This window comes from Pantherophis guttatus, chromosome 1 (genome assembly GCF_059756535.1).
Source record: "Pantherophis guttatus breed Tessera chromosome 1, ASM5975653v1, whole genome shotgun sequence".
NCBI lineage: Eukaryota > Metazoa > Chordata > Lepidosauria > Squamata > Colubridae > Pantherophis > Pantherophis guttatus.
In genome coordinates this window covers 37,220,990-37,246,038 of record NC_142063.1, presented here as the reverse complement: position 1 = coordinate 37,246,038, position 25,049 = coordinate 37,220,990, and the positions used below count along the sequence as shown (strand labels likewise).

The 25,049-nt window shown below is 37.7% G+C and overlaps 1 long non-coding RNA gene across 1 annotated transcript in view; it reads left to right on the top strand.

The window, feature by feature from the left end:
• Window positions 1-586: 586 nt before the first annotated feature.
• Window positions 587-25,049, top strand: part of LOC117666154 (uncharacterized) — a 39,652-nt gene continuing 15,189 nt past the window's right edge. The window contains exons 1-4 of the long non-coding RNA XR_015733497.1: window positions 587-770; window positions 8,257-8,393; window positions 11,874-14,073; window positions 21,218-21,353. This is a non-coding gene — a long non-coding RNA (uncharacterized LOC117666154). The remainder of the gene's footprint in view (window positions 771-8,256; window positions 8,394-11,873; window positions 14,074-21,217; window positions 21,354-25,049) is intronic.

Sequence of the window (25,049 nt, the reverse complement as noted above, 5' to 3'; positions counted from 1 at the left end):
TAGCAAACAGATTCAGTCATTTTTAATGCATTTCTTTTTGTGACTATCTTTTTTTCATATGTTTATTGGGAGCCTTTTTTGAATCTTTACATTCTATTCCATTTATCTTTGTATTCCATTTTATGTATGTGTTACATTTATATCTTGCTTTTTCTGTAAATTCAACACAGCATCCTCAATTTTTGCCCCACATTCAGAGATCTATTGGGTTGCAAAAGGGTGACTGATTCAGTAAGAATGTTCTCTCTGGTTGTAAGGCAACTCTAACAACTTCAAAGAGTGGCATTCATAAAATCTTCCTTTTGGTTCATATGGAATTCAGCTCATATTATTTTAAAAAGGGTTATTAAAGGCTGCTTTTATCCTGAACATTATGTTAATAACTCTTCTTGATTTGAATTCTTTAGGATTGTTATTTTTTTCTATAAACAGTTTGGGTTTGTGAAACATACTAGATTATGTAGCACTAATTCCCAATGTTTCTGTCTCCTTATATTGAAGATGAGGACCTGGTCATCATGAACATTCCATCAAGAACTTCTGACCATTTGGGTATTATGACTTTCTTGTAGGACTAATTGTGAGTAATCTTAGAATCTAAGTTACCTCAGAATCCCTATGGCATAGAAGTTCACTAGATGACTTGGGAGCAGCCATTCTCATTCAATCACACCATAGCATTTTGGTAGAGAATTATTTATATTTATAAGTAAGAAATCCCATATACTCCATCCTGACTACTGGAGGAAAGGTGGAATAAAATAAAAAGAGTAAGTACCTATGGCAACTTAATTCCATCCCATAATATTGCAAGGCCTTGCTTTATAACTTCACTGAGCCCATCCTTTTCAGTCTCAGTTAGGCTCTAGATAACTCTGTGCTTTATTTGTTGATATTTTCTGTTATAATATTTACAGCTATTTATATGCAGATAGCTTCCTGGAGTGCTCTATATGAAGTAGAGATTGATTCTGTGAAAAGTTCATTTAAAATACCTTTCAGAGGCAGAAGTAGGTGTCTTTTTACCACTTGCTAAACTATTCCTTCAAGTAAAAATTGTATTCATTCATGTCAGGTCCAAAACCTGCCTGAATCTCCATGACTGATCACTTTGAATGTCCTTTCTTAAAAACAATTCCCATATCTGGGAAGCTTTTCTTGGAGAAACTTATTTTGACTCTAAATGGCAGGCTGAGGAAAAGTCAGACTCTGCTATGGTGTAGTAGGAAACAGACCTGCAAATTTCCTCAAAGTTAAAGATTTCTAATCGTCTGATAAGTTTAATTAACAAACTATTTCTTCTGGATGTTTTACTTTAAATAGAAAATCATAATTTCTCATTCTTCTCCATTGGATTTATAAATATAATTATATTAAATTGGAAACTGCTTTTGCTTTAGGCTTTTTTGTTAACCTGGTGAGTGGCCAGACAACTGGGTATATACCTTTTAAAAAGCTATTAGCAAATTACAAAAGCATAATGCCCTTCTGGCTAGCAACAGAAATAATGTAATTTAATGTATTTTTTTAAAAAAAATATTAACATATTTCTCAAATTTGTATGCTACCACAAATCCATAATAGACATAGTGATTAACAATATAAACATATAAACAAAATAAAGCAAGACAATGAAACAAAACAATAAAGACATTAACCAATAATATCACAACACTTGATCTACCTAATCAAGAGCACACAGATCTCTTTTTCCCAAAAGCTGTCCTTAATTGCTTTTCTCCTTCTAATATTTTCCATTATGGTTATTATGATGATCTGTCCTATTTCTCCACCTTGCTGTTCCCACAATTTCTTCCACATGCTTCTCTTTACTGGCCAGTCTTACCTGTCTTGCAAAGAATATATACTATAGCTATGCCCAGCAGGTTCACTCATGATATCTCTGAAATGAAACCAGGTGTAGTGCAAGACATTTTGCTGCCTGAGGCAAAGAACAAGCATGCATCAACTATTAGTGAATTACTAAACTATTACTACCAATTACTGAAGCAAGCTGGATTGGCAGTTGAAACTTTCTTCAGCACTGGTGATCACATTGCGTGTTCCATCATGCTTGAGACAGTAGTACATGTTTGAGGGGGTCCAGAATATATTGTCCTTTAGCAGAGGAGAGCAACCAACTTTTCACTATCTTCTCATATTTGCTGAGGTATTAATTTTCTTGGTGAAATAGACCAGCCCTGCCTGGAATCTATTAAGCATTGCTTTTCAGAAAAGTTGGCATTTGCAGGAGAAACAAACCCTGACTGGTGAGGCATCTTAAAGACTAAATTAGTCAGGTTTAATCTGCGATGGTGCAGTAGAGTGGTTCATTGGTTAGAATGCAGTACTGTAGGCTACTTCTGTTGACCACCGGCTGCCAGCAGTTTGGCAGATCGAATCTCACCAGGCTCAAGGTTGATTCATCCTTCCATCCTTCCGAGGTGGTAAAATGAGGACCCAGATTGTTGGGGGCAATATGCTGACTCTGTAAAATGCTTAGAGAGGGCTGTAAAGCACTGTGAAGCGGTATATAAGTCTAAGTGCTATATTTCTAGTGTTGTTTTAGGTGCCATAGGAATCTCTATTTTTAGTTGCAATTCTTATCGCTGATATTTTTCTGTGCACATATAAAACTTTTCAGATTGCAAACCCAGCTGTAAGATGCCCATTTCTGGAAACACTGATGGATTCATTCTTACTGCATAGAAGTTAAATGACTTCAATTTTTTTTTAAAAAAAAATGTAGGCAGCTGTGTTGGCCTATTAAAACAAAATCCAATCAGGAACAGGACTTAGTGTTATATTAATTTTTCATGTTATTTGATTCTTCATGCAAAAGCTCCATTTTGAGATGTTGAAGAATGTCTGTCAAGAAATTACTTCCATACGTTCACTAGATGTTCACATCTGTGCCATTTTTTAAAAAAAAGTATAAATGAAAATTGCCGGTTCTCCCTTTATTCAATGCCTGTGTTAAAGTTAAAGCATATTAATAGTGCAATACTTTAAAAGTCTGTTCTGAAGCAAGATTTATTCAGATCAATGGGGCCTGTTCTCAGAAAGATGGGTCTAAGAGTCAGCAATAAGATTTTCTTTCTCTCTTTTCTATCAAGATTCCAGATTGTGTAGGAAGCATCTAAGTACTGGTTTAAAAATAATTGAGGCACTATAATAACTGTTTAAAGTATATTTTGAGAAGCTAAGACTCTTTAAACCTCTTGCTCTAAAGTGAATTGCATTTAAAAGTTTATGCTTAAAATTATGTGCATAAAATACTTAACCCTTGGTTAATCTGATATGTGTATATATACATGCATGCATACACATGTGTGTATGTATCCAGATTAAATCAATTTTAATAATCTCTCTGAATCTATTTTCCTGTTTTCTAGGTGGTTTATAAATTATGCTGAAAATTAGGAACTATAAACAAAAAATTGATTCTCACCCTTAGGCATTAAGGGTTTTATTTTTGCAGAATACTTCACTGAATTGATAATAAATGATTAGATATAGTAGAGGGGAAACATACTGAGAGTAGCAGGCAGTATAGATGCTGCCTTCATAACTACAATGAAATCTTGATTTTATCGCTGAATTTGGGGAAGAGAAGTCTGATAAATCAAAGGATCTGTTAAATTGGCACATGCATAATTTACATAGTCATTTATGTAAAATTGTTATTTGCATAATGATGAAATTTACCTTGTGTATAGATTGACATTATTCATTCAAATGACATACATTCACACATAGGAGGTATTTTGTGGAATGGTGAGCTCTGGTATTCATTATTTATTTGGGGCATTTTAGATGCTCTTTTCATATTAGCCCAAAGGTGCTTTTTCAAGAGGCAACTGGACTTTCTGATTTTTCTTTGAAGACATTCAAATAAAAACCAGAGAGTCCAGTTGCCTCTTGAAAAAGCACCTTTGGGACAACCATGACCTGGATGATTCAGAATCTCCATAGACCTTTCATATTAACTTAAAAGCTAATTTTATTTATTTGTTTAAAATATTTATGTAGTTAGTTTATAGTTAATTTGATTTGTATACCGCCCTACTCCCGAAGGACTCGGGGTGGTGAACAGCCAAGCAATAAAATACATAAATACACAAAATTTAAAAACCAGATAAAATCAAATTAAATCATTTTGGCCCGGACAGATTAAAACACCCCAATAATTTAAAAACAGATTAAAATTTACATATTAAAAGAGGAGGAGATTAGGCCAAGCCCGCTTGATGGAATAAAAAGGTCTTCACAGCGTGGCGGAAGGTGCGCAGATCCGGGATCCTCCGTATCTCTGGGGGGAGCTCATTCCAGACAGTAGGTGCCCCCACAGAGAAGGCTCTCCCTCTAGGGGCCGCCAGCCGACACTGTTTGGCTGACGGCACCCGGAGGAGTCCCTCTCTATGAGAGTGTACTGGCCGGTGGGAGGCTATTGGTGGTAGTAGGCGGTCCCATAAATAACCAGGTCCTAAACCATGGAGCGCTTTAAAGGTGGTAACCAAAACCTTGAAGCGCACCCGGAAGACCACCGGGAGCCAGTGCAGCTCGCGCAGGAGAGGTGTCACATGGGAGCGCCATGACGCTCCCATTACCATCCGCGCGGCTGCACTCTGCGCCAGTTGGAGCCTCCGGGTGCTCCTCAAGGGGAGCCCCATGTAGAAAGCATTACAATAGTCCAGGTGGGAGGTGTAGGCACCCATCTTTCAACCAGATCTGGACAACTCCCAATCAAAGATTAAAAGACATATTAAATCATCTTACAAACTAAAACTGAGAGAGGGAGGCTCTGTGCTATGGTGATTCTCCCTCTCTGGATGGTTCCAATCACTGTTGGTAGGAGAGGAGAGGTCAAGCCTTAGGTCCCTGTAATGCTTCTTTTTAACATCTACATAGAGAGGTCATCCACTGGTATAGGGTTCAGTATCAGCAGTATGCTGGTGATGCCCAATTATATATCACAATGCCTAACCAGACAAATAATCCAGTGCTGGTGCAATTCTGACTTGGCAACGTCTATTTTTCAAAAGGACTGGAAACCCTTTATGGACTTTTTGCTGAAAATGAAAAAAAAAAATTAACTGGTGACTTCTGGATTTGATGAAAGAAAGAGAAAAATATGGGAAGAAGAGAAATGTGATATAACCTTAAAGAGGGCAGACAGACAATAAATTTATTTGTAATTGCTGTAAAAAAGATCAAAAACTGATCCTTTACATATTTTCTTCTTTTTCCCCTCTATTTTCCATCCTCTATTTACATTTTTATTTATACACTTGCTTTTTTTTCTTTTTTTTTAAATTTATATTGCTTGTTTGTTTTTATTATTGTATAAAATCTCTCAATAAAAATTATTTTAAAACAATGCATGTCTCAAAGGAAACGGCCTTGGGTTGTTGAGATGGCTATGAGTTTGCACTGTCGCTATCTCTTGTTTTTCTGCTTCCCCCAATGAAGGAGAGATTCAAGATAGCTGAAATCTGGCAGAATACTTGGCATGTGGTTGTTCTTTGATTACCCTACACGGTCCACCAAAAGACAACAAATGGGCAGATAAATCCCTACTTTCTTTTGTCTATACAAGATAGATAAGCCACCAGAACACGTGGCTTTGGTTAAACTGAAGGAAAGCACTTGTGCCAGGGGTGGGTTTTACTTACCTTTACTATTCGTTCGCAATGGGAGCATGCATGCACGCGTGCTTCTGTACATGCGCAGATTGTCAATTATGATGTCCAGGCGGGTGGGCGGAGCCTCCTGCCGCTTTTACTACCAGTTCTAAAGAACTGGACAGAACCGGGAGCAACCCACCACTGAATTGTGCCCATGCTTTCCTACAAAGTAGGTAATAAGGAGAGCTGGCTTCCTGTCTTCTGACACAAGATAAATGACTGGGTGGGAGAGCATCAGAGGGTTTTTTAAAATTTATTTCATTAAAAAAATTATATTGCTGCCGATTTGCACATGGTGACTCAAGGCGGCTTACAGGGCTGTAAAAACATCATATAAAAAAATAAAACTAATAAAACAATCAAATAATCAAATAATATAATAGCCCCCCACCCCTCACCCTGGCAACAATACATCACTCAAGCCATTTAGTGGGTTCCATCCTACTCTGGGTTCCCCAGGTCTGCTGGCAGAACCAGGTTTTCAGCGCCTTCTGGAAGAGTGTTAGAGTGGAGGGCCATTCTAGAGAGAAGGAGGGCCATGTTTCAGAGAGAGGGAGCCACCACAGAGAAGACCGTTCTTCTGGGTCCCACTAGGTGTATCTCCCTAGGGGATGGGGCCAGCAACATTTTTTGCCTCCCTGCTCTAGTGGGTTGGATAGATGTGACCAGCAAGAGATAGTTCCTCAGATAAAGCCATGAAGGGCTTTAAAGGTGACAACCAGCACCTCGAATTGCACCTGGTTGAAATCTATTGCTGTTGCGGGATGCACAGTTTTCTAAACATTCTTCCATGGCAATTTAAATATGTTGATCTGTAATAAGGAAAAAATCCATAAAACATATTTTCTTAGATGTTCTAAAAGCCAGGAGCATCAACAGTAGGATTAGACTCTTTAAAACTCTTTATAGACTAAAGAATATTTTTAGCTTTTAATATTAGCCATGTGATTGCACAATATTGCATTATTCTGCAGCAAAATTATCTGTGCCAGATTAGAACTCTTCAAAGTGTTCAGTGCTGCTTTAAGTGCTTCACTTTCCTTATTTTTTTTTAAAGAGAGCTTATCAATCATGTGGTAACATTTATAAAGGACAGTTTTATACTTATATAGAATTTTCCTGTAACTTTAAATTAATCAGAATAATCTGTCAAATCAAAAACCTTTACCTTAAAGAGAACCTGCCTTCTTTGGTCTGTAAATCCCCATTAAGAACTAGATAAATTTGTATTAAAATCTGAAGTATCAAAACCCTTCAGCACCCTTAAAACTATGGAATAGTCCAGCTGCATTCCTGAAAATATTAAACCTGGAATAAACCTCTTTATGCTAACAGGATTGCTCTGGGTTATATTGCATGATGCAAATCTGCCTATTTAGCAATAGCAATAGCATTTAGACTTATATATTGCTTCACAGTGCTTTATAGTCCTCTCTAAGCGGTTTACAGAGTCAGCATATTTCCCCCAACTATCTAGGTCCTCATTTTACCGACCTTGGAAAGATGGGAGGCTGAGTCAACCTTGAGCCTGGTGAGATTCGAACTGCCAAATTGCAGGCAGCCAGCAGAAGTAGCATGCAGTACCGTACTCTAACCACTGTGCCACCACAGCTCATTTATCCATTATACTGCATCTTTTATAATAAACATTCCAGGGATGCTTGGAACAACCTCCATGTGTTAAAATAGAGTCCAAGTAGGCATTTTATTTGAAAAGATGACTTTAAAACATACTAATCTTGACTTTTAAATCAATGTTTGGTCAAAGTATATCTGATTTTTGGCCCACATGGCAATTATACATTTCCATTAGCTTCACTTTTGCCCAGCACTTGTGAGGTGGAAAGACAGAAGTCTTTATCTGTTTATTCTCCTGATATTTCATGAGTCAATATTTATTCTGGTTTTCTGCAACAAAGGCAATCACTTTTCAGACAAAACACAAGGCAGCTCATGTTAAGGAACTATTAAAGGTTTCTTCAGAAAAACTTCTAAGATAAAAGAGGTGGAAAAGAATAGTTTGTTTTGCTTTTTAATCTTATTCTATATAATTGTCTTGTCTCTTTTCAAAGCCCATATTTTATGTATATTTTCCCATGTTTAGGGGGAAATGCACACAAAATCTTTATATATATGGTAGTCCTGCAGCAAGTGACTTATGGTAGGAAAAATGTGTATAACTAGGAAAAATCACATAAAAAGTACATGGATTTTTATCCATGAAAGAAACAAACATAAGATAATGTAGAAAACAGGAACAAAATGTAGCATTTGAAAAATGAGAAGGCAAGAAAAAGTGAAACTGATAGCTACGATGCCCACTGCGACACTGAAAATGCAGCCCTGTGTAGATGTTCGAAAATTCTTTTTTATCTAATAAGGCAGCTGCAAAGGGTTTTAGATTATCTTAAAGTTGAGAAGAGGCTGCTTAATACCTTCTAGCAGTCATTTTGAGAAGTCAAAAGGCAGAGGGGAAAAAGAATAAATATATCTTTCTTGGCTCCCAGCTTTCATGAGAAGAAATCGAAAATGCTTTGGCTCATACATGATTTTTTTTTGTTCTTTATAGGTTTCCAAGAAAAAGCCCAGAGAGGTCCACCATCTTCCACCCCAGAGAAATTTATCAAGGAGTATGAAAAAAGAGAGATCTAAAGTAAATTATCAAAGCTGCATGTCTCAAGAGATTTGTTGTTTCTTCTTTGAAAGGTAAATGTGAGTTGTTGTTGTTGTTTTTTTAAAAAAAAAACTCATTTGATATAGTTGTTAAGATACCTGGCTAGAAACCAGGAGGCTGTGAGTTCTAGTCTCACCTTAGTCACAAAGCCAACTGGCTTATCTTGAGGCAGACTCTCTGTCAGTCTTAGGAAGGAGAAAGCAGTGGTAAACCACTTCTGAAAATGTTGCCAACTATGAGAAGTAATCCAGGCACTTGCCAGGAGTCAACACTGACTTGAGCCCCCATCCCTCAAAACAGAAATCAGCCAGACTTCATATAATACTCAGAAATCATTTTAATATCTGAAATCCAGTTTTTCCCTCATCAAATTAGTCAAGTCTGCTTAGAAAAGGTTTGCAAGGAAGTTGCTCTCTGATAAACTTACATCCATTGTCTCACAATTACTACAATCACTCTGTGAATCAGAAACTATATTTTTAAGAGCTCCATATCCCTTTTTATAACCCTGTAATCAGTGGTGGGCTGCTGCCAGTTCAGACCGGTTTGGGGAACTGGTAGTTCCAATGATCAGCTGGCCCCGCTCACCCGCCCACCCGCCCTATCCTGTCCTATATTTCCTTCTTTCTGGCTCAGCTGATTCACATGACACAGCTGATTTCTGCGCCTCTGCTGTTCTACTTACCGGGGCTGCCTTAGAAGGTAAGCAGCTGAGCTTCAAATTGCTGTATTTTGAATGCTGCACACAAGCTCGTTAGATGCGTGCAAAGCAGGTGCTCACCGAACCAGTTGTTAAACTGGTTGCAGCCCATCACTGCCTGTAATCACTTAATTTGTGTAGTGTTGGGGCAACTGGATGGAGCTGAGCATTTACTGGCTGGCTTTCCTTCCTGATGTCACACGGAGTTCACAGCAGATATTTTTTCTTTGCATCTAGGAGAGAAAAATCCTACATAGGATTGAACTATCAACCTTCCACGTGGGAGGCAAGCATCTTTACCACTAGGCCACCACCACCATGCTCTCTCTCTCTCTCTCTCTCTCTCTCTCTCTCTCTCTCTCTCTCTCTCTCTCTTCATATCCCACCTTTATTATTTTTACAAATAACTCAAGGTGGCAAACACACTTTCCTCTTATTTTCTCCACAACAACCCAGTGAGGTGAGTTGGGAGAGAGGCTGGTGATGATAACCTCCATGAAAATACCACTATACATCTGATTGAGAAAGTGTCTAAATGCATATGCATTTATGGCAGGGATCTGATATTTTTTTTCATGGGTTTTACCTAGCTCCCATCTTCAAGCCCTTTTAAAAGCCAGGAAAAAAAAGCTACAGAAGAAAATGAAGAGCATATATTTGATCTGAGCTTTCCTTTCCTGATCTTTTTGAAGTACACTGATTGTGCTGCAAAAGGAAAAAAAAAAGAGGGGGAAAGACATAAAGCATGAATTTTGAAAAAGCTTCGGTACACTAATGGGCCTGTACATTACAATGAAATGCTATCCTCCCACAAAGTGTGTGACATGCCATATCCAACCAATTCATAGTTATTACCATATAGAGACTGTCAAATGAAACCATAATGGTGGTAAATTGAAAGTAAAATGTTAGGCAAGGTTCATACGGCTCAGTAACTGTTGAAAACTCAAGCCATTTATTTCATGAATGTTGGGCATGAAAACAGAAGTATCTGCCCTGAAACAGGGGAGCTGAAATGAATTCTCAGAGCTGGCTGCAACAGGTACTATTTACCTGAAAAAAAAGTCTTAGATTTTTACTTTAAAATGGGAATGTTATCTCCGGTGCACTGAATATATGGCAATATTTTAGTTTTTGATCTCATCTCCTGGTGGAAGAGACGAGAATCACCTGAAATGCAGGCTCAACTTTCTTTCATGCATCTATAATATGAAATATTTACAGTCGTATTACTGAAAGATTTATTCATATTATTCACGTAGGGTTCTATCCAAAATTCTTGCTTGGAAGTTTTTGGCTCCAAAATGGATAGATGATTCATTATTGGGTCAAATTGAAAAGAGAATAAAAATTGGAAGGTCCTTTATTTTCTTTATTTATATGGATTACTAAATCCAGATTATTTTTAAGAAAACAAATTACTATTGTCACAAAACCTGCTGTGCTGAAACAAATGAACCATAGTATGGCATAATATGGTGGATGGTTAACATGCAATATGCTAAGAAAATAGTTTAATTTTCAGTCATAGATAACCTGATCCCATTGTCCTAATTAGATTATCCTAATCTAATATGTTGTTAAAAGTCAACCATAGATTATTGGGAAAGAAAGGAAGAAATTGAGCTTCTTAGAGAATGGTTGAAATAAAACAGGCAAATTGCCTGGAAGTGGAATCAAAATGCAGGGGAATATTGTTCCAGGAATTATTTTTTAAAATTAAAGAAAGCCAATGATGTCATTTTCTAGAGTGCCAAATTGGCAGAATCCCTTCGTAAGTAAATGAAGTAATGAAGGACATTTCAAGTTTTATGATTGTCTGTGATGGCTCTTAATAAGGAAAGTCAGAGAAATTAATTAAGCAGAATTTGTTTTGAGGTTTTGCTTTGATATATTTCCTTTAGCCGTTTAAATGATAACACTTTGCAATTTTTTTGCCTTTCTAATAATAATAATTTTAAAAACCCCTAAAGGCTGCATTTCAGCTAGCTGAAAGAAAGGCTATATTATTTACTATATTTCTTACTCACTACAGTCTGAAGGTGCTTGGTAGATGACAATAAAAAAGAGAGAGCAATAAAATATCTACAGTAAAAAAAAAATGTAAAGGGGGTAAGTCTTTGAGAGAAACGAAACCTTATGTTAGAATAATAAATTAATTTTGTAAGCTAGTAAATGGCGTAAAGGGTGCAACCAAAATGCCTAAAACTGATGGCCCTGAGAGCAAGAAGTTCAGATAATAAAGAGCAGGTTAGCGTTCCCTGACAAAGTGTGAAGGTCATTTGATGACAATAATAATCTGTTAATATTTGCTATATTGTTAATAACAGAAGCATGGAAAGGAAACTCTCTATGAAAATATAGAAATTGTGGAGGTGCCTACATTGAAGAAGCATTTTTTTTTTCTTATTTGATATGAGGGCATAATTTGAGAATCATATATTAATTACATTGACTTTATCGTTCCTCATGTAGCCTCCCAGTAGATATATAATCCTTAGCCTTTGTAACTTTGGAGCTCTCTGACTTTTGAGCTGGAGTCCCATGACCACTGTAGTTTCCACCTGAATAAAGACACTTTTTGATTTCTCCTGAAAACCTACAAAATGAAAGTACATAATCATAAATCCATACTTACCATCATCCTGAAGAAACAGGATAGGAAGAGTATTGATACTTTTAAAAATTGGTGTAGGAGAAAATTGAGAATACAATGGATAGCCAAGAAAACCAACAAATTGATCATTGAACAAATCAACCCACAGTTCTCCCTCAGGGCAAAAATAATCAAGTTCATATTATCCTATTTCAGACACATTGTGCAAACACTTATCTGTCTGGAGAAAGCTCTGATGCTGGGAAAAGTGGAAGGAAAGAGAAGAAGATGATGACCAGCAGCAAGGGAGAGGAATTCAATTATAGAGGCAATGGGTTAAAATAACAGCATTGTTAAAAGACCTGAAAGGCCCAATAGGGTTAGATTATCATGGAAAGAATATTTCTTTGTGTAATTAAAATATAGCATATAATAAATTAATCAACTATCATCCTAGTCATCATGCAATACCAAAGCCCTTCTGAAACAAATGAAAAGCCTAAACTGTAAGAATCTTCCACACTTCAGGTGTGAGGTTTCCAAACTGCAGGAACTGCCTCACAAAAACAGTGCCTGGATTAACTATTAAGCGAATAAACCAGGTGTGGGTTCTACTTATCTTTACTATTGGTTCACAACGGGGCCGCGCACGCACTATTCTGTGCATGTGCAGAAGCTTCTGCACATGCACAGAAGCATTTTGATGATGTCGGGGTCGGTGGGCAGAGCCTCCCACCAGTTTTACTACTGGTTCTATAGAACCGGGTGCGAACCGGGAGCAACCTACCACTGGAATAAGCACATGCTTAGAATACCAAGAGAAGGGGCATGATAGAGGTCCCCCCCCCCTTTAACACATTCACTGACACACTCAACTTGTTTTTTTTTTCTGGGACATCTGAATCAAGTTGGTCAATTCTAACTAGAGGACAAGGTCCAGAATCAAAGCCCATAAGGCCCTATTGGTAACAACAAGGACCTTGAATTGTACTTGGAAGCTAATCAGAAGCCAGTGTACGGCTGAAAACAAAGGTGTAACATGGTGATGGTGCCTAGTACTAGTCAATACATTTAGTACTAATTGAAGCTTCTGGATATTCTTCATAAGCAGAGTTTATTTGTGAACTAGTCTAGCCACACAATGATGTATGAGGTATTATTAAAAGGTATTTCTGCTGCAGTTAGTTTTGCAACTGGCACATAACCAGGCTTGAAAAAAAGGCCCATGAATGAGTAACCAAGAATCCAGGTGGAGTCTCAACTCATAGCTTTCAAATTAGCTCATTGAACAACCAGCATCTATATTTTTCTGGGATTCAACATCAGCCTGTTTTTCCCTATCCAAGCTCTAATGGTGCCAGACCCACTCTAGAGGGGATAAACATCAGTACCAGTAGACCTCGCTAAATGATTGCCTTCTTTTGGTGATCATTTGAAGTTATAACAGAACTGAAAAAATTACTTTACAACTAGTCTTTGCATTTATGTTCATCCATGATTCCCATGGTCACAGGATCACCATTTGTATGCTTTACAACCGGCTTCCAATCAGCAGAGTCGGTGGAGAAGCTGGCAGTAAAATCACAAATTGTGATCATGTGATGTCTCACTTGAAGTGCAGTGACCCTCTTAACAACTTAATGGGAAGTGTCATTGTAAACTCATCATGGTCCTGTTGCTAGTCCCAACTGCAGTTGCTAAGTGAGGACTACCTATAGCATCTTTTGCAAGATCTGCAATAGTGAGATAAAGTATCATCAGTATATTGATGATACTTTATCATAAAATATCAGCATATTGATATTCCTATAACCTAAACCAGCAAAGGACCTTCCCCAGGACTTCCTGTACTGTAGAATTGAAAAGAAAGGAAGAATCAACACAAGAGAGAGTCTACTTAGCTGACTCTGTACTTCAACAAAATTAACTGGAACCATTCACTAATGAAGGAGTAGAAATAGTGCTTCCAATCCCCAACCTTTGCAGATGTTCCAGAATAATGTTATGGTCAATATTCTCTGTAATAGATCCTTCATATTATAAGACTGAAAATAAAAAAAATATGTGATTTCTCAGCCTGCACTTCTGGAGATAACTGGCTGGCTGCCACCTATGAGTGATATATCAAACTCAGTGGAGGTAACTGCTCATTCCACTAGTAAGGAGAGTGAGTGGGCTGAGCAGTGGAGATTGACTCTTTTAGAGGATGGAGCATTAATTTCTCTAATTAGGACATGGTCCAGACTGCCTCCTTTTGTTGGCTCTGCATTTCTTTGGCCTCTCATTCCTTAAAAAAAAAAAGCTGATTTTTTTTCCCTTCAGCTTGCAGCTCTTGGACTAGATATAATGGATCGTTTTGGCTGTAAGATCTTGGACTGCAGAATACTAGCTCTTCTTGGTAGTATTTAAGCCACAGGTAGGAGTTAGAGGCAAGATTTTCTTTCTCTGTAGATCTTTCTTTGCCTAATTTACAGTTGTTTAGACCTACCATTATCTGCTAAGTGATTTATGATCAAACTAATACAACTGTTTGAAAACATGCTAATTGCTTCCTGCTCAGCCAAATGTAGGGCAGTACTGAAGACTACTCAGAAATCTAAAAAGACCAAGAAGGTCACATTAGTGCCTTCCAGATTTTAACATCTGTCAAAAAGGAATGACAAAAGTCATCTCCATCTCATGCCTGGGCATGAACCCTGGTAAGAATAGGTCCATATTTTTCTTCTCGTATGCTTTGTAATTTACTCAACTTTATTCAGGCTTGATTTATTCACATATATGCTATGTATTCAGAAACAGGGCCAACTGGGATGATAGTATCCTATTCATAACTCTTTTTTTTACCCATTAAGCTGCAATTTTATAAAAGAGTCTCCAGCTTTAAGAATCCTGAAGGCATTGTATGATTATTCACACAGAGTATCTGTCATGGTGTCTTTCATGACCACTAACAATCACCAATATACAAGGCAAAAATTATTGTACTTTTATTAAATTTAGATCCCTCTTTTCTTCCAGAAGATAAACGTATTATATATAGTATTCCCTGGGCCAGTTTTTCCTACAGAAAACTTATCAGATAGAGTGCACTGAGACATATCCTTGGTTGTAGTAACTTGCCTCTGAAATGATACCCCACCCCATCCCAGAAATCCATGTGGTTCCAAAGATCTCTAAAAACATGGCGGTTCTCCCAACAGCCATGTTTTTAGGGTTAAGGGAGGCTGTAGGGTTTTTAGGGTTGGGTTAGGGAGGCTGTAGAGCCCTGTCAATATGTTTGGATGTGTGTGGATGTTTGTGCTGCATATGCTGTATATGATATTGTTCAGATTCTTTGTTGTTTTCATTTTTGGAAATTGTACGTCATTCTTGAGTCAGGTGGCTTCTAAAATCAGAGATGGAGACAAAGACAGAGACAAGGAAAACAAACAGACTAGGCAAGACCACCCAATAGGTTTTCTTGAATGAGCATCAGTTAGAACTAGGGCTTCTGAGGTGCTAGCACAATACTTTGACTCTCATACAACATATATGAATTAATGAAGATTTTGTTCTGTGGAGAAACTGAAAGTGGAGAAGTTGTTATCTTTTCCAATCCATCTATTACTCATTTTTGCTTTGGCAGTTATTGGTTATTCCTGTTGTATTTTGTTGGTTAATAGGTTAATCTTCTGGCACATTTCTTAATAGTTAAATATATCAAATAAATATGATCCACAGCTTGTGACCCATGATTGTACAGAGCCAGTTTAGTCTAGTGATTAAGGCACTAGACTAGAAAGTATGAGACCATGAGTTCAAGGCTTGTTTTAGCCATGAAAGCCAACTGGGTGATTTTGGGCCAGTCACTCTCTCAGCCCAACCCATCTCACAGGGTTTTGTTATGGGGAAAATAGGAGGAGGAAGGTGTCTTGGGAATGTTTGGTGCCTTGAGTTATTTGTAAAAAATAATAAAGGTAGGATAGAAATAAATAAATAGACAACAGCATGTAAAAATTAGTTCTCCATTACCTCCTTCAGCCTTCTAGGATGATCTGTACATTTACATGAAAACACATTTCCAAATGAAGCATTTGTCTGTAACTATTTACCATTCTATTTCCTAACAATCCCATTGGGCTCTATGCTGGCCCAGAGACATACCTGGAAATAAACATTATTCTTGAAATTAATGTTTTGCTTTGTGGCATACTAGCTTTTGATTTATTTTTAATTAAAAGTAGCTCATAAATAAAATTAGGTTGTTTTAGAACATGGAATTATTTTTATTGTTGGTTGAAAAAGAGATATAAATGATTAATTTTATAACTATGTATAAAAATTTGATAGTAAGAATATGACTACAGGAATGGACTTTTACAGTGGATTGGATGATGATTAAGATAGAAGAAACTGTTGGAACAAGAAGAACAAAAAGAAAAGTAGAAGTCAACACCGAGATGTCACAGGAGAGGGATGATTGATGTTTTAAATGTTTATTTGTTTTATATAAAAAAAGTTATATATAAAAAAATAAAAATAAAATTAGGTTGGATGGGGAGTCTAGCAGACACCAAGCTTATGTCGCTGAGCATATTGACCCCCTCAGGGACAGCTTTGGGAATCCAGGTAGAGTGTAGCTCTGCTCTTTTGTGACTTCCTTAGTTATATATTTCTTCACAATCTTGAGAATTAGGGAAATAATTTGCTGATAATTCTTAAATTGTTCCCCCTCACAGAAAATCTACTGAATTAGGTTCTTCATTTGAGCCAAGAGAAAATCTTACGTGAAACTATACAATCAGTTTTAATGATTTTTTTGTAGCAGTATCTCTAATGGGACCAGGGATAAAAAAATAAAAGCAAGATGGCAACCAAAATGGCATGTTAAACCCTGCTACATTTCCATGTGCACTTTGATTGCATGAGTGCAAGCTGCCATCTTGACTTTTTTTTTTGAACATTCTACCTCCCCAAACACTGGTGTAGTGCTCTATTCGGTCCTTTCCTTTAGGCAATTGCCTGAAGGAATCATTCTCCAGTATCAACAAAACAGAGATTCATTCACTATTATGTGAGCTGCAAATTTATTTGAAAGTGTTCATTTTTTATGCTCTATTCCAGCTCTCAGGAAATCTCATGTCCCCGCCCAAAATCCTTGCTGAACTGTCTCATTTCACTTCCTAAAACAATTCAGGGAATTTTGAATACAGTAGATGTTATTCCTTGATTGATTCCATTTATATCACTTTCTCACTTTTCTTGAGAGAAGAAAGTGGCATATACAACATTCTTCCCTTCATTTTATTTGTACAATAGCCTTGTGAGGTAGGCTAAATTGAGAAAGAATGACTGATCGGAAATCATCAAGAAAGCTTTGCAGTGATTTAAGCTTTGTCCTCTCCAGTTCAGCCACATTTTAACTACAATGAACATTCTTGCTATTTACAGCTGATATCTTTATAAATGTATTTGTACATTTGTACATAACTACCATATTTGTAGTTATGGATAGTGATGTTCTACTGATTCTTTGAGGAAGGGGGAAAAAATATAAAAACTTGGGAAAAATCATCCTGAAAGTTTGTATTCAAAAGCATTAATTTCTTTCTATTAAAGTCATTATTATGTTTCCTATGTAGTCCTGCTTTAATGGAAAATGGAAGGAAACAAATGTGACAAGAGGACAAATCAGGGCAACAACAAAACCTCTGACATACAGTTCCACTGAATATTTCTTCCATTTCCCTTCTTGAGCTGAATTTAGCAGCACACGAAGTCCCAAATAAAACAAAAACAAGGTTTGTGGAGCAAAAGGTCACATGTTGTAAAATTCCTAACTACCACCCTCCAAATACTGGAAATAACATTCCATCCTATTTATTTAATCCCACTCTTGTTCGAAGCTCAGCCTCACAGAAACATTTTTCATAAAGCTGTTACAGATGGAAAATGGACTATATAATTTGGGGAATTATTGATTCTAGAAACATGAATTAAAGGCAGTCTACAATTTGTCTACAATTTTCATTTCCCAGATAACTTTACAAGATCTGCAAGTGAAAGTTTAGCACCCAACCTTGCCTTCTAGAAGACGCCAACATAATGCAGTCTGAAAGTAAATCCCATAGTAAATCTAGATCTAGAAGTTCAATTTAGTTACAGTTTACTGAACGGCTGGGGGGGAAATAGTCCTCCTGTAGTATCTTCAGTCACTTCAGAGTAGTGGTGGGTTTCAAAATTTTTTATTACCAGTTCTCTGGATGTGGCTTGGTGGGCATGGCGTGGCTTGCTGGGCATGGCAGGGGAAGGATACTGTAAAATCTCCATTCCCACCCCGCTCCAGGAAAAGGTTACTGCAAAATCCCCATTTCCTGCTAATCAGCTGCGATTTGGGAGGCAGAGAATAGATGGGGGCGGGGCCAGTCAGAGGTGGTATTTACTGGTTCTCTGAACTACTCAAAATTTCTGCTACCAGTTCTCCAGAACTGGTCAGAACCTGCTGGAACCCACCTCTGCTTCAGAGGGCAACCAGTGGAACAGCTTGCCTTCAGAAGTTGTGAGTGCTCCATCACGGGAGGTTTTTAAGAAGAGACTGGACACCCACTTGACTGAAAATATATAGAGTTTCCTGCTTGAGTAGGGGCGGAGATTAAAAGATCTCCAAGGTCCTTTCAGCTCTATTTTAATTAACTGATTATCTTCAGATGAACATTAGTGATATATTAGAGATTTGATTATGTGGCATCAAGCTGGTATTGATTTTTAGAACCCAGATAGATTTCCATCTTGACGATGTGTTCTAAACTCATTTTTCCAATCATCCAACAGTATACCCATTGCCAGTGTAGTTGAGACCATCCGTTTTGCTGCTGGTCATCCTCTTCTGCTTTTGCTCCCAAATAAGACAGGCTGAAATGCTCATTTATCCTGCCTATACTCTTCCAAAGGGTAGACGTACAATCTTTCAAGTACTCTTTTACTCAGCTTCTCATTTTTCTAAACTCTAGTGGATTTCGTCATTTCACATTCATTTGTGAGTAAAGAAACAGTAACATAGGAACCTCTGCATGCATTTTTATATGTTAGGATATGTATTTTCCCCCCCTCCTACAAACTTTTCCTAGCAGGCACACTTTTGCAAATCAAAGAAGGAAAGTGGCCTAGAGACCTTCCCCCAACAATCGGTTTTCTGCTGGGGGAAACTTAGCAATAGCCTGATGAAGCCAGCCCTTAATGCCAGCTATAGGTAGAACTATAAATGTCCTGGTAGAAAATGCATCACCTGACACAGGAAAAATCCATTATCCACAAAATACTACCTTTAGTTAAGGAGACAGTAGAGAGAACAGCAGCTTAGAGCAAAAGAAAAAGCTTTCTCCTTGTTGCCGAAAAATGTTATCAGCAGGAGTTCCAAATGATTTAGAGCTATTCTGAGAAAGAAGCATTTTATCATCAAGCAGAATGGGAAATTATCCAGATTGCAAGATGACTAGGGGTGTGTGTGTGTGTGTGTGTGTGTGTGTGTGTGTGTGTGTGTGTGGGTGGTTTGGGGAATTGTTTCCTGTACTATACAGAGGGGAAAATCAAAGGGAACAAAAAACTAAATTTCACCCTTTTTCATTGTCTCCAGATTTATTTTAACATACTAAAAAGGTTCTTCTTTTCTATGTACCTGTTAGTTCGATGGTGCTTCTTTGTAGCTCTTATTTACTTTTCATTAGGTAAACTAGTGGTCATTGTTGTCCTAAATGTTTTTTTTTTCTTAAAAAGAAATAAAAGTAAGAAAAAAATCAAGCTGTGGGTGAGCCTTGGGTGGGGATTGTAGGTATTTTCATAGTTTAGGAAGGAACATTACCAAACATTTAAACATTACCAAATGTTTAAATCATTTGGATTGGGTGGGATTGAGAAGATAAATGTTGATGCTCATTAATTTTGGAGAAGGGAAGGAAGCTGTCAAATTATTAGGATCAGGTACTTTTAAACTCAATCTTCAGCCAGTACAAGATAGACACTGTTCCGACAATGGTATATTGTGTTTATGCTATGTTTATGGATTTTCTAAGACATTTGAACTTTCTTTCTTTCTTTCTTTCTTTCTTTCTTTCTTTCTTTCTTTCTTTCTTTCTTTCTTTCTTTCTCTTTCTTTCTTTCTTTCTTTCTTTCTTTCTCTCTCTCTCTCTCTCTCTCTCTCTCTCTCTCTCTCTCTCTCTCTTTCTCTCTCTCTCTCTCTCCCTCCCTCCCTCCCTCCCTCCCTCCCTCCCTTCCTCCATTAATCAATCAAATTTGTATGGCCATCCATCTCATGCAAAAATGACTAAAGGTAAAGGTTTCCCTGTCCAATCATGTCCAGTTCTAGGGCATGGTGCTCATCTACATTTCTTGGCTGAGGGAGCCAGCATTGTCCAAAAACAATTTCCATGGGGTGACCAGCATGACTAGATGCCAAAGGAGTGTGGAATGCTGTTACCTCCCCACCACCTCTACTTACATTTGCATGCTTTTGAACTGCTAGGTGGGCAGGAGCTGGGGCAAGTAATGGGAGCTCACCCCATTGGACAGAGGTCAGGTCTCGAACCTGGGCTATAAGCTCTTTAGCTGACAAGCTCAGGATCTTTAACCACCGAGCCATTGGGCTCCCTTACAACAAGATTGTGAACAGTTAATATATTTTAAAAAAAACAATTATTATTAAAAATAGGAAAGCATCACAAAAGCTAAGACAGAATAAAGGTAAAGGTAAAGGTTCCCCTCACATATGTGCTAGTTGTTCCTGACTCTAGGGGGCGGTGCTCATCTCAGTTTCAAAACCGAAGAGCCAGCACTGTCCGAAGACATCTCCATGGTCATGTGGCCGGCATGACTAAACACCAAAGGCGCACGGAACGCTGTTACCTTCCCACCAAAGGTGGTCCCTATTTTTCTAATTGTATTTTTTACATGCTTTTGAACTGCTAGGTTGGCAGAAGCTGGGACAAGAACAGGAGCTCACCCCGTTATGCGGCACTAGGGATTTGATCCGCTGACAGAATAGGAGATTTAATAACAATGGAGCCACCTCAGTACCTCATCAGTCCCTGGGATCCCCAGCTCTAAAGGCTTAGCCAGGTTTTGAGGAACTTTTGGAAAATCAATATAGATGGAATCAGCCTCACTTTGTGGGGGTGGATGCATAAGGTGGGTGCCATGGTAGAGACGGCTTGTCTCCGTGGACTCACCAAAAGGGACTCGTTCCCTAACAAAAGGGATCTGTAGCATACCTCCTGCACTGAGTCTGGTAGAACAGGCCAACGTAAACTGAGAGACAGCTCTTCAAATAATCTGGCATCAGTCATGTTAAAGGTCAAAAAGAATACCTTGAATTGGACCCAGAAGCAGACTGGCAACCAACATAGGTTGCGGAGTGGAGGTGAAATCTGTGTTGTTCTAAAGACAAAAATAACTGGCCCAAATATTGGGTAAATCAGGATGCTGGAGGAGAGGTCATTGACTAGATGGCCCCTCTTACATTCTAACTATCATTTTATTATGATGACATATGCCAACATTCTTTTCTTGTTCAATATTTTCATTATTAGGAGTACTAAAAGTCACAGTTGTATCAAAAGAGCTATATGAAGTCTAATAAAATAAAGCAAAACAAGCAATATATATTTTGACCTTGAGGCTAACAGAAAATGATGCCACTTACCCTCTACCAAAGCAGATTTTGCTGTAAGTAGATAAAAACTGATTACTATAAGATGATTTGTTCATATTCGAGATGAATGGCAGGTTTTTTTTTGTAAATTTTTTTTATTTTTTCCAACATAAACATAAAAAAGAAAATTTTTCTCAAGAATGAAGTCTTGGTCTGGTCACAAATGGGTATATTAGTTTAACAAATAAAAACAAATAATTTTAACCTATATTACAGCATCTTAATTTAAATCTTTCTATTACCTCATCATATATCTTAATCTCCTACTTAAGCAAAGCTCATTTTTATATTCAATTATAAATTCAATTATAAATCAAAATTCAATACCGCTCTGTCTAAATTTTTTTTCCATTGCTCCTTTTAACATCAACATTAAACACAAAAACAGTCTAATCTATTAATCTATATATTTACCTTACAATTTTATCACCACAAATCTTAATTTCCAAATGTATACATTTGGATGTATACAACTCAATTTTTATTTCAATCTATTAATCAAAATTTCTTTCTATTTTTCTCATTTTCTAGACCCAATTCATCCTATCTTGATCTTAAACTTTTACACAGACATCTCAAAATTTTCCATTTCATTTTAATTATCATTTTAATTATCGCCCAACATTTTCTTTTTCACCCCTTATTAATAATTATTCTTCAATGAGATGAATGGCAGTTATTAAGCATGTCACATCTATTGTTTCTGGAGTACCATGGCTCCGTTTAAGAGGCTTAACAATGAGTTATTAGTGTTCTGCAATTTTGTAAATTAGCTCACAGTAGCCAGGCAATGCTGTTATGGAATTATATTTTATTATTTATTTGTAAGCAGCTCTGACAATGTAATACAGATTAAAATTCTGCCAAATTACTTAGGAAAGAAAGAAATGTCATTCTGGTTCTGAACAACGGGGGGTGGGGGTGGGGGTGAGGGTGTACTTCTTATAAAGCATTTATTTAATTTTTTGACTGGAGCGCCTCAGCTTCTTCCAAGAGAAAAATGCATTCATTTTGCTGATTCAGGAAACAGAACCTAATGAGGCTGTGCAGGTCTTCAAAGGGGCACTTTGCTTCATTGGACAACTAAGCAGAGTGTCCCTTTGGTGGCAAGGCCACAATGACATCAGTATAGTGAGATAGCCATGCTGGTATTGCTGAAGCAAAGCAGTCAATCAAGGCAAAGAGAGACATTGAAAACCTGGCTGTTTCCCTGGGCATTTGGGTCAGGTAGCTAGAAGAGCTCTGGTGTTGTTGATGAATGTTTTTTTTTCTTGTGAATGGGGTTATTAGCACTTAGCAATAGCACTTAGACTTATATACCCCTTCACAGTGCTTTACAGCCCTCTCTAAGTGGTTTACAGCGTCAACATATTGCTCCCAACAATCTGGAAAATCATTTTACTGACCTCAGAAGGATGAAAAGCAGTGGTGAAATCTAAAATTTGTTGCTACCAGTTCTGTGGGCGTGGCTTAGTGGGGAGGGGGTAATGTGACTGGGTGGGTGTTGCCAATTTTTTTTTTTTACTTTTAAAACCATTTTTTCTACAACCTCTTCGGCGAAGAGGTTGTAAAAAAGTGCTTTCAAAAAGCTCTGATGATCCCAGCTGAGTTGCCTGATCATCAGAGGCTTTTTTTCTTTTAAAAGCCTCTGCCAATCAAGCAACTCAGCTTGGATCATCAGAGGCATTTAAAAGAAAAAAAGCCTCTGCCGATCAGGCAATTCAGCTTGGATCCTCAGAGGCTCTTAAAAGCATTTTTTCTACAATCTCTGAAGAGGTTGTAGAAAAAATGCTTTTAAAAGCCTTTGAGGATCCCAGCTGAGCCGCGCGATCATCAGAGGCTTTTTTTTTTTACTTTTAAAAGCATTTTTTCAGCTGAAGAGGTTGTAGAAAAAATGCTTTTAAAAACTAAAAAAAAAAAAAGCCTCTGATGATTGCGTGACTCAGCTGGGCATGGGGGGGGGCAGGAATTTTTGCTACCAGTTCTCCAAACCACCCGCCTCCATCACTACCGGATTGGGTGATCCTGTCCGAACCGGGAGCATTTCACCCCTGATGGAAAGCTGAATCAACCTTGAGTCAGAGAATCGAACTGCAGGCAGGCCAAACTGCAGGCAGGCAGCAGAAGTAGCCTGCAGTACTACTGCATTCTAACCACTGTGCCACCATGGCTCATTGTTAGTATTTGGGTTACATATTATGGGCTTTTTATTATTTTAATTCTTATAAGCTACCCAGACTCATTTGTATGAGATGAACTTTTTTATTAGCACTAAATCCTTCCATGCTATGTAGTATATCAGGCAGTAAGGGATCTCCAGCATTTTCAGTCTTGGGCAAGTACTTCAGTATCTTTCCATGTGATCTTTAGAGTCTTATAGTGTTCCATGAACACATTTTGCCATTTATTTCATGGGTGTCATCTTGGTTGGTTTGTTGGTATCAGGGATCCATCCCATTGCCATCTTGGGGATTCGATTGTTCTCCATTTGTAGAATTTGACCTGCAAGTTGGATTCTCATGCTTGTGACAATGTTATGTAGTTTGCAGAAGAAACTCTTTTGGAACACTTCTGGAGTCCACTTTTTGGTGAGATGGGCAGTAATATTTTACACACAAACACACACTCAAATGCATGTAAAACATTACTCTGTGTGTGTATTTTACACACACATATATAAATGCAAACATGCATACTACATATAAAATCATGGTAGATCAGCCTCATCTTTCCCCTTTACCTTTTGTTAAAGATAAGGGATACAGGACAAAGCATTTCATTGAGGGAGATTGTAATTGTCAGCCATATGAAGTAGACCAGACAGAAAACATGAACGTAAGAACAAACTCTAGTTTGTTATGAGGTTATATTAATAGAATCTTACAAGTCCAAAAATACTTCTCTTCCCCCGTCCCCTTTACAGTTCAAAAAATAAGACAGAGTCCCTTCTTAGCCGCTTGCCCCATCATCATTCCTGCTATGGGCTAAGATGACTTTTATTTCACCATTCTCTTTGTTGGGTCTCATTAGTCTGTATCTCAAGGTCATTCTCACTTGCCATCACAGTGGTATATCCATAGAGACCTGGAATTTGAAATAAAGTCAGTTAATTCAATATATAATTTCTGGGAGGCAATGCTAGCATTTTTTTTTCAATCTCTCCTGACTTTGACAGTGGGAAATTTGCAACCAAGAATTATGCTTCCAGGTTTGACAAGGTAATTGTAAAACGGGACATTTTTCCTTTCTATTATGAAGTGGAAAACCCATGAAAATAGGGCCTATAACTCAAAATAGGTAGGTAGGTAGGTAGGTAGGTAGGTAGGTAGGTAGGTAGGAAGGAAGGAAGGAAGGAAGGAAGGAAGGAAGGAAGGAAGGAAGGAAGGAAGGCTTTCCCTGATACCCACAAAATCTCACCGTTTGATGTGATGCAGCTCTACCATCTTTGAGTCAATGCAGCTCTACCATCTTTGAGTCATTGCCCTTCTCACTTCAATTCTTAGTTCCCACTAATATTAAATGCAGTCCCTGGCCTTGAAAAAGTTCCTCCATCCTAATTTTAGGTCCTGCTTCCTTTTGAGGAAGTTATTTTTAACCCTTCTTGACCCTCACATCTTTCAATAAGTCTGAGAAAGAGGCTTCCCTAAAATCCAGAAAACCTTCCCCCCTGCCTTAACCAGAAGTTAGTTGCAGGTTGCGCGAATCAAAAG